Source organism: Manis javanica, chromosome 10 (assembly GCF_040802235.1).
Source record: "Manis javanica isolate MJ-LG chromosome 10, MJ_LKY, whole genome shotgun sequence".
Lineage (NCBI taxonomy): Eukaryota > Metazoa > Chordata > Mammalia > Pholidota > Manidae > Manis > Manis javanica.
Genome location: NC_133165.1, coordinates 85,979,416 through 85,989,832, shown reverse-complemented (window position 1 = coordinate 85,989,832; position 10,417 = coordinate 85,979,416). Strand labels below are relative to the sequence as shown.

General features: G+C 49.2%; 1 long non-coding RNA gene across 2 annotated transcripts in view; it reads right to left on the bottom strand.

The window, feature by feature from the left end:
• Positions 1 to 2,466: 2,466 nt before the first annotated feature.
• Positions 2,467 to 10,417, bottom strand: part of LOC118967233 (uncharacterized) — a 69,819-nt gene continuing 61,868 nt past the window's right edge. Inside the window, exons 1-3 of one of the 2 annotated variants that reach the window (XR_005054127.2) lie at positions 7,648 to 10,328; positions 6,737 to 6,928; positions 2,467 to 5,287 (exon numbers count right to left, since the gene is read on the bottom strand). This is a non-coding gene — a long non-coding RNA (uncharacterized lncRNA). Of the gene's footprint in view, positions 5,288 to 6,736; positions 6,929 to 7,647; positions 10,329 to 10,417 lie in introns of those variants that run through there. The other variant, XR_012121490.1, reaches the window with a different exon arrangement.

Genomic DNA, 10,417 nt, shown 5'->3' with positions numbered 1-10,417 from the left:
TCCTTTGAGTTTTTTTAGCTCCAATTGTCTTTGAAATTTCAGCCTGTGTCAAAGTTCATTTCATCAGTCCCTTCTACTCGTTATACCCCAGCCCCTGGCAATTTGCCTGAAGATGGGGATTTGGAAATAACTTTATCTGATGTCAGGAATATCTGAAGCACCTACAGGCCCCAGTTCCTGCCTTAAGTCATGCAGTGGCCATCCTTGGGCTCAGACAGCCTGTGGCCTTCTGGTAGGCAAGCCAGCTGCTCACCCACTCTGGCTTTGCTTTCTCTGACCAGGACTGAGAAGGGCTAATTAAGGGCTGGTTTCTGGCAGGGTGTCCAAGGCTCAGAAGAAATTTGACTCGTAACCAATAAGCCTCCAGCACCCATGGCCCCAGGCCCAGGCCCACACCCCCAGTCAGGCCTCAGAGCGCATGTGTCTAGGAAGAATCTGGTGGCTGTAGAGAAATACAGGGAAAGATCAGTGTTTGGAAACGTCAAGTGTGTATATCCATGTAATGAGATTATCCCAAACGCTGGTGGGTGGATAGGCTGGAGGGCTGTGGGTTAGAGGTAGAGCTGGAGGGGTTGGAGGGGTGAGGCTTAGGCTAGGGACAAGGACAGCCCCAAGTGTAGGAAGGCCTGGCCTCCAGCCCTTGGGGCCCGTTGGAGAAGGACCCTCAGTTCTCCACAGGCGGTGAAGAAGACACAGCCTCTGCCCTCCTGCTGTAAATGACCTAGCACAGACTTCCAGGCAGGCTTCTTGTGTGTTTCCTCCACCATAGTGGCAGCACTTTCCCAGGCCTGACTCCCAGCATTGTGCAAGGCCGGGAGGAGAACCAGGAAGTGAAACTGGGTGAGAACAGAAAGCTAGATGGACCTGCTGCGTTCCCAGATCATCCTGGGGCAGTTTGCTTCCTGGCAGTTTCATGTCTTCTGGTCACTGGAACCCACTCAGCCCAGAAATCAGTCCCCCATCCCTCCCTCAAGGATTTTATCTCTACTGGAAAAAGTCTCTACTTGAAGGCAAAAAGTCTCCCCATGAGACTACACAGCCAGAAACTGAAGGCAGCAGCTCCCCCAAAGCTGGGAAATCCCTAGGAGGAGAAAGTCTGAGACATGAGGTGGAGTGACAGGGATGGTCGGGAGAAGGGGGCTGGTTTTGGGAGAATAGCCTGTGTGGTCAGGGAGGGAGGTGGCCTTGGTGAGAGCAGTTTGCATAATGCTTCTGTCTGAGTGCAGGAAGTGGTCCAGGGTAGAAGTTACACAGTCTCTTTCCTGGAGATTTTGTTGGTGGGAGCATTTAACCTCGTGCTTAGCATAGTAAGTCCTCAGTGAAACGTGGTTGAATCCTGAGCTCCTGCTGAGTCTTCCTAGGCGGTGCCTCAATAAGTGGTCTGTCGCAGAGGGAACTTGAGGGGATGGGGAAGGGGAGGTATCATACCTGGGCTTCATCCTTCATACACAAGTCACCATAGGTACAGACGCCTGCTTAGACCCCTGCAGCTGCCCAAATCTCACATGCCACCTGGGCTCGAAGCGGCCTGCTTCAGGCGCCTGCCACATCGCCCTCTGCTGGCGAAAAGCCTGCTTGGCGCTGTCTCCTGCCCCGCCCCCATGCAGGGATCCCGGGGACCTTCGGAGGAGAGGGGGGTGGGGAGAGAGGGCAACAGCTGTGTGAGCTCTGTGGTGCTCCTGTTTTGCAGGGACTATCCCTGGAAAGCCACACCTAGAAAGGAGTTTTCTGTGTCATCCTGGGAGGCAGCTTGAACCCACCTGCCTCTAGTCCCTACTCTAGATTCCCTCCTCAAATGGGGCCTGCACATTGACTGGAATCTGTCCTCATCCCCAGAATGGGAAGATCACCATCCTCTGGGATACTAGGGTCAGGGAAATGCCTTGGGGGAGACAGGTACTGAAAAAAGCAGAGAGGGGACTCATCTGGCTGTCCAGCCTAGAAAAATCCTTGTATTAGAGGTCCTCTTAGGAAGCCACAGAAAGGGCATCCCAATTCCATTTACCACAGAGGAACTTCCCGATTCCCTGCAGCTCCCAAGTTGGCCTCAGGCCTGGAGCCTGCTACAGTCTCCTGGTGCCACTACCGTGCTCTCCTTCCCAGAGGACCTCTTAAACCAGCTTTAGGGAAATTGAGTCCCTGGCATCCCACAAAGGCAGGATTTCCCCTTTTCTGTGCCTGTCAAATCCTGGTCCTTACATCCCTACCCTGATGTCCACACTATGGTTGAAGAGTGGGCAGAAAGGCAAAAGGAAAATTGCAGAAAATGAGTTACAAGAAGCCTGGCTGGGATCTGGGAAAGAAGAATTATCTCATTGCCCTCCAGGGTTAGAAGAGTCCTGGGGAGGTTACCATGTCCATGCCCCTGCCTCCATGAATAGCTTCAGGGAACCTGCCTGCCTTTGAAAGAAGAAAACCCATTGACTTTGTCGCGACCCTTCAGGGACCGAAGCAACATGCCCAAGGTCTTGATTCTTCTCTAGGCTTTATTGTCTAATCTCTCATGGTGGTTACAGCAGTTGTCGGGAAGCTTTTTCCCTCCCGGTGGGCTCCCTTATATTCAGTCACCCAACCAATTCGGGACAGTATCATGCGTGACCTTTAAGCGGATAGGTGTCACGCGCCACTCTAAGCGGGCAGCATGAGCTGTGCACGGGTACGGAAGTCTGCTGGGCCAATCCCCAACAGGGAAGCAGGCGCCATCTTTAGGGCATTGTCCAGCTGGAGTGGGGCTCAGCCTCGGCCGTAGGCCGGGCCCCCACATCTCCCCCTTTATTGTTTTATAACCAAAGGGCTGTCGGGATCATGCCTGTCTTAGGTCGTCCGGAGTCTGCGGCATTCTTACCCGTCCTCAGGCAACAGACAGCTTAGGTCTGCGCCCTGTCTTAGGTTGATATGCGCAGCTCCCAATCTTACCCGTCCTTGACTACTGATCCAGCATATTAAGCCATACTCTAGGGGAGATGCCTTCCTCTAGCACTGCCATGGCCTGCAACAGGACCTTCTGTTCTCCCCATTGCTGTTTTTGTATGGAACAGACTTTCCTCCCAAGCACGAGGAGGCCCACAATTAGCAATATTCCTATGACACCTACACCTGACCAGGCTTTGGTGGCGTTTAACATCTTGCCTAACTGTCTGGACAAGTTGGCAGCTTTAGAATAATTATGAAAAGGAATACCAGTACACCCCCGTATAAGAATGGACGCAGCCCACAGACAAAACCTCCCCCAAGAGGTCCAATTGTTCTTGAAGAAGGTTCATGCGTTGGTTGCGTTCTGCGTTGTCATTGCCAAGGCAGTGGCCTGGGACAGACCATTCAGCGTCTCTGCCGTAGGAATGGTGATAGTCAGCGCGGCGGTGGCTGCAGCTGCAGCTCAGCTCCGCCGTCGCCTGCTGTAGGATCCACGGCAGGAGCAGAAGCAGTGCGATCATCTTGTACCTCTGCTCCGGGGTTTTCCACTCTGCGTATCAGACGTTCAGGCACCCAAACGGGGTTCTGCTGGTCCTGTGGAAAAACACAAACCGAGCCTCGGGTCCAGATTATCACTGGGTCCGGGCCTTTCCATGTTCCTTCCAACACATCCTTCCACAAAACTTTAGGCATGTGTTTTGGATTGGATTGTTGGCCGTGCCACTCTGCTGCACTGCGGCCATTTTTGTCCAATGTTAAAAAGTTTAAAATGAATAATATGATGTTTAATTTGTCTCTGGGGGATCTAAAGTCTTCTCCTATTCCCCCTTTTTGTTTATATAAGGCATTCTTGAGGGTGAGGTGAGTGCGTTCCACCATACCCTGACCCTGAGGGTTGTCTCTAGCTCCCTGCTGCTCTCATGACACAAAAGGATGTCATCCATATAATGATAGATGATTATCAGGGGAAACTGTTTCCTGACAGTTTGTAAGGCCTTCTTTACATACACATGGTGGGGCTATTAGCCATGCCCTGTGGCAGTAAACCTTTGACAGTCTCTGGGGTGAAGCGGGATGGAGAAGAAACAGTCTTTGATACTTTTTCCTAATTACAAAAATAGGTGTGTTCCATGGCGAGGTAGAGGGCTGGAGGTGACCAGCTGCTATCTGTTCTTGTACTAAAGTGTGGGCTGCTTCCTTCTTTTCTTTGGTGAGGGGCCACTGAGGTACACACACAGGCCTTTTTAGGCTGTTTTCCCTCAGTGGCCCCGAAGAAAAACCCAATCCTGGTCCTCCGTCCCCATCCTCTCTCTAAAGGGGGAAGTATCCTAGTTATGATTTAGATGGACTACATCGCTAATTCCGCGAACCTTTTGATTTCGTCGCCACTCTGCGAACCTTTTGATTTCGTCGCCACTCTGCGAACCTTCACTGGCGCCTCCTCATTCCATATATTATAATAAACAATGTCACAAACGCTAACAGGACACACACACTACACATAAACACCCACCGCAACTGCCTGCCGTCTGCCCTGCCACGTATACTTTCAGTTTACTCGCCGATCCACTCACCCTCCTCAGTTCCCTCTCCCGGTCTGGCCAGCCGACCGAACGGCGTCCAGCGACATTCCTGAAGAGTTACAAGCTCTACTTCATCGGCAGGCGCCAGGGTCAGCGGATCAGGTCGCGACGAGGTTTAACGATTCCCAGGGTTTGGCACCACTTGTAGCGACCCTTCAGGGACCGAAGCAACATGCCCAAGGTCTTGATTCTTCTCTAGGCTTTATTGTCTAATCTCTCACGGTGGTTACAGCAGTTGTCGGGAAGCTCTTTTTCCCTCCCGGTGGGCTCCCTTATATTCAGTCACCCAACCAATCCAGGACAGTATCATGCGTGACCTTTAAGCGGATAGGTGTCACGCGCCACTCTAAGCGGGCAGTGAAAGGAAAGGAGCAACACATAGCAGCAATTCACCGGAGAGTTCCACTTTATTAGGGAAAGGTGCTGGGTTATATAGGAAGGGGCATGAATTGATTGAGGTGTCACTTCTACGGGGCTGGTGGCTCGTGGCTAGGTGCTGGGATTGGGAGGGGGGCGAGAGGTGATTGGGCTTCAGGTGGCGCTGGCGGGAACTGAGGACCCCGAAGAGAAGCCGGAAGTTTGCCATCTTACTGGTGGGGACCCTTCAGGCAGCATGAGCTGTGCACGGGTACGGAAGTCTGCTGGGCCAATCCCCAACAGGGAAGCAGGTGCCATCTTTAGGGCATTGTCCAGCTGGAGTGGGGCTCAGCCTCGGCCGTAGGCTGGGCCCCCACAGACTTCTTTACACTTCACCCTGTTTTCCTGGGGACCCCAGGCTCCAATTTCCTTACCTATACAAAAAGGGAGAGGATCATCTGTGTGGTAAGGACGTTCCCTGAGGGGTGATGCATGTCTGTAGTATGGCCAGGTCAGAGTGAAGGTGGCCCCTGGAACAGGAGCTTTGATGCTGAGGACCACCCCTCCTCCTGCCAAGGCCTCATGGTACCTAGGCCCTCAAGGACAGTTCTCTGTACCCTCCCAGTCACCATCCTCCCTCCGTCCTGCCTCACATCAGCCTTCAAGGAGGGTGCTCTGCTTCCTCTACTCCTCGCTTGCATCAAGATCAACGGACCAAGACATGGCAAAGTCCTCATGCCTAAAAGACCCAGCTCTGGGGGTGGAGTGGAGGGGCACACATCCTGAGCCCAGTCTCCCAGGATGGGGACTGACGCTAGCTGTGCAGCCGTCACTCTGGGTGGGCGACTCTTGGAACGAGCTGCTTCCACCAGGGCCACATTCAGTTTGCTAGAAATAGAGACAGAGGGCTTCTTGACTTTGCATATGATTTGCATAATGTCATAGACACACAGTCTATTTTCAGGCAGTTTTCAGGTTAAAGTGTTGTCACTGCTGCCCTGCGGGGTGTCATGTCTGGATGAGTTTCTTCTCTGTTCTTTCTCACCCACCCACTCTTACTGACCTAGATCCCCAACTGCAGGAGCAAGTGGTGAGGCGGGGGGAAGAGTGGGGTAGTCCAGGGAGACACGCGGGCAGGGCCGGCAGCACATTGGAATTTCCTTTATTATCACCGTCACCAAAAGCCAAGTGTGGCTGCTCAAGGGCAACTGATAGGCAGAGGGCAGGGAATGGGAAGCTAAGTGGCCCATACTCTGTTCTACACAGACCTTTCCCATCTCTCCTGCTAGGAGAACAGCCAGTTCCTGTACTCTTGTTCAGTCTTCTGCCAGTTTAAAGAAAGACGTCTAGATAAACCTGTTCCTCTCAGCCACCCATAAAGGCTTACTTGGCACAGATATCTCTCTTGGGCATTTATTTTGAGCACTAAGATTTGATCTTAGCCTCCTGTGAAATCTGACCCTCAGTCTGTCCCTCTCCTGCGAGCCCCATCTGGGAGACCAGTTCCTAGTCTGATGATCAATCTTTTTAAAGCAGCTGGCACATGATAGAAGGCCAGTGAATACTAGAGACCTCCTTTGCTCCTTCATCTAGAAGTATGTACCAAACACCTAATTGTCCCAGGCTGGGATGCCCAGCACAGGTGCTGTCCTGAGGGCTCGAGACAAACACACTATAGATGGGCTAGTTGGGATGATTGTCACTAAGTCATCTGAGACCTTGGCAGGTCACTTGGCCTCTCCTCAGCTAGAAAGGAGGTAGCTTGATGGATTTTAGGGGCAAAGGCAATTCTCATTTCATAGCTTGAGCTGTTTGGTGACCTGTCCTTGGTTACAGAGGGCTAGGGCTGGGGCCCTCCCCAGGGCTCCCTCCTGCAGACTCACCTCAAGGGCTGTCTTACTGTGTAGACCAAAGGATTCATCACGTGCCAAGGCAAAGCGCCTGGGAGACTTACGGGTCCTAGAAATCATGGGGTCCCTTGTTCAGGCTGGACAGCAGCAATGCGCTACCCAGAATTCCCAGCGCCTGGCGTCCAGTCCCCCTGGACCTGCTCCGTCCCCTTAGGCAGGCGTTTCCTGTTGATAAGAAGCTTAGTCACAAACACTGATAAAAAGATGAAGAAAGGAAATTGACAAGCTTGGGTATACTGGGCATTTTGTCGGCCTTTCCTACCCTTCTTCCTTCTCCCAGCACCCCTCCCCCACTGCTTCCCAGAACTGAGGAGAAAACATGCCCCCCCCTCCCACCTCCACTATGGACTCTGTTTTGTAGTTTCCAGGAATTTAGCTTTACAGAGCTTGTAGAAGCAGGGGCCTAGCTTGACCTGGGGGAAGGCGGGTAGGAGCTCAGAGGCAGGAAGCACTGGGTGCTCTGAGGCCCCCAAGTCCAGGGAAAAGGGCGTGGCAGCAGGAAGGAAGGACAGTCAGGCACAGGTTGCATCTCCGACCTTCCCTCATCCCTCCGCCTTCCTCTCCCCAAAGGCCTGGATCCAAGTCATGGGTAAGCGGCTGCCTAGTCTATACTTAGCGGATTTTCCATAATTTTAGTCTCAGGCTCATTACTGGAAAATCTCATTAATTTTGACTCTACTAATTTGGAACCTATGATTCTGCAGGACGAGAAGCTGGACTGATGTCTAGAAAACTAAACAAGTTTGCAAAGCATGCCCAGCTGCCTTTCTCAGGTTTGAATTTGTAAACTGAGCTCCACAAAGGCAGTTTTTCTCAAAGCGCTCAGCCTGCAGGCCTGCAGTTAAGAAAACCTGCCAGCAGGTGGGTGATGAGGCTTTGCCTACCGCTTGCATTTCCTGTAGTCTTCACTCACGGAGTTGCTTTAAAGATAGTATAGTCAACCTCCGCTTCAGCCAAGGCCGCCCCCGCTGCCGGCCCTGCTGCGCCCCTGTCCCCAGATGAATTGCTTCTGAAAGGCGATGCCAAGAAGAGCGAGGAGAAGCTGGAAGAGGAAGGCAACGAGGAGCTAGATGAGACCCTGTCAGAGAGACTATGGGGTCTGACGGAGGTGTACCCCGAGAAGATCCTGTCCATGGCTGGAGACATTTTTGATCCCTCCCTTTGTGGCTCAAAAAATGTGCAGGTTTTCCAGGGCAGCCTTGTGGATTGGGACCTGCACGGTCCTGGTACTTGCCGTTCTCTCTGAGACTGAGAAATTGCAGATGGAGCTACAGCTTCAACTGCAGCAATGGCAGATACTTCTAGGGCCTAACACGGCTGTCAGGAGGAATACCAGGGGCACTTCACTTCCTGAAAAGATCTAGAGTATTACTTCTGTAGTAGACCTGTCTTCGTGGGAGAAGTTTGAAAATTTGATAGTGTTTGAACTCTGATCATTTGGAATTTTTTTTCTTTTAGCTTTGGCACACTGATCTATCTAAACCTGGTGGGGAGAATTCTTCCCACCTGTTTCATGTAAACTCCCAACATGCAAATGTGCCTCCACACTGTCCTGTTTCTTCAGTCCTCTGTCTGATACCAGAGCACAGCAATGCAGACAGTTATTCCAGCTCTGGCCATCCCCACTCCCTTCCTTTCATGAAATTACCCATGACGGGAAGATTTCCTCACTGTTCTGTTGTGGGGTAGGAACTGATGCCATTGAGAAGGATGCACCCCTGACCATTAATGACTTTTATTTTATTTTGAAGAATGGAGATATTGGGAGGGACGTGCAAACGATATGAAATGCAAAATTCATCACAGCCGTAACATAAAGCAACCGCTGTGAACTTCTATATGTATGTTGGAAAGGAGGGAGAGCTGGCAGCAGCTTCAACCATTGGCTGGGGACTGTGGAGGACAGAGCAGGAGCTCATTTCCTCTGCATGTTTTGGCTATTAGACCTGTGTGTGTGTCTAAAATATGTCAGTGCTCACTTTTTATATTTAAATGTTAAAAATGATTCTAACTGAACAAAAAATTATATTTGACACTTCTTTTTCCTTCTTCTCTAGAGATGTAATTCCTTAACAAAACAGTTAGGCAAACAGAAAGGATAGGAATAGATTGTTCTAAATGGCCCGTGTTTAAATGAAAACCAAGAGCCATATACAACTTGGTGACCTTCTTCTGAGTTCTTCACTGTTTCCAGTCCTGGTTTCCACCCAGCCAGGAACCTCTCATGGCTTCTGGCCCTCATAACTCTCATTGCACTTTGGACACTTGGTGAAAGGAGCAGAGTAGTGAAGAGCAAAGGGTTTTAGCCTAGTCCAAACCAGTTAGATTTTTCTTTTCTTTAGCAATTCAACAAGCTTATTCTAAATTTTATATGGAAGAATATAAATTCATGAAGAGCTAAGTCAATTTTTTCCTTACTTAGGTTATTTTTTTGAATAGGCTATACATGCCCGTGATTCAAAGACAAAAGTGACCAAAGATACACAGGGAGATGTCTTGCTGTCATCTGTGTCTCCCATCTGCCCAAGTTCTCTGACCCCACCACCAAAAAAAACACTAGTCTTAGTTTCTTATGCTTCTATTCGTTCAGGTTTTTTATATGCATGTAAGTCAATTTGAATATGGATCCTTGTCCCTACCCAACTTTTATACAAAAGTAGCATATTATATGGATTATTCTACAATTTACTTCTTTCACTAAATAATAGATTTTGGACATCTTTCTGTATCAGCAGAAAGAAAGCTTTCCCTTCCCTCCTTTCTCCCTACCTCCCTCTCTTTAGTTCTTCTTTCATAACAGCATAGTATTCTTCTGTTTGAATGTACCATAATTAAACCAATCCTCTATGTTTCAGTTGTTTCCAAATTTTGGCTATTACAAACAATGCTGTGATGACTAAACTTATATGTGTATCATTTTGTTTCATTCAGGTATAGCCGTAGGGTAAATTCTAAAAAGCAGAATTCCTAGATCAAAGGATATGTGAATCTGGCCAAGTCAATTTTGAAGAAGTGCAAAGAGCCCTGACAGATAATAAAACATAAAATAAGTGATAGCAATAGAAACAGAATAATACCAGGCAAGTGGACAAACAGACAAATGGGCAAGTAGAGCATAATGAAGAGCTCAGAAACAGATGCATATCCACCTGTTTCTACAGAACTGACATGCAATAAAGATGACATCAAAAATTAGTAAAGATGATGGCTAACAGGTACCATGGGTGGTTTGGGGGAGTAACAACAATGTTCTGAATTAAATGGGAAGATTGTATGCAATATGAATTATATCTCAATAGAGCTATTTTAATGTAAGTGAAGAGAGACCAGGTTGTTTAGATAATGTTGGAAGCACGGGATCACTGTTTTGAGGGAAAATGCAGTTGAATCTCTATCTTCTATCATACACAAAGATGAACTCCAGGTAGATTAAGGACCAAAATGTGAGAGGCGAAACTGTAAGGTTAATAAGAGAAAATGTAATAGAACATCCTTGCGGCCCAGGAGTGGGGAAAGACTTAAACAAGACCCTTCAAACACAAAATGCAAAACAAAGAAATATATGGATGTGACAATATCAGCTCATTCTTCAACTATGCACCAAAAATAAATTTAGCAATAAATGAATCAAATAATAAATAAATGGTAAACTGA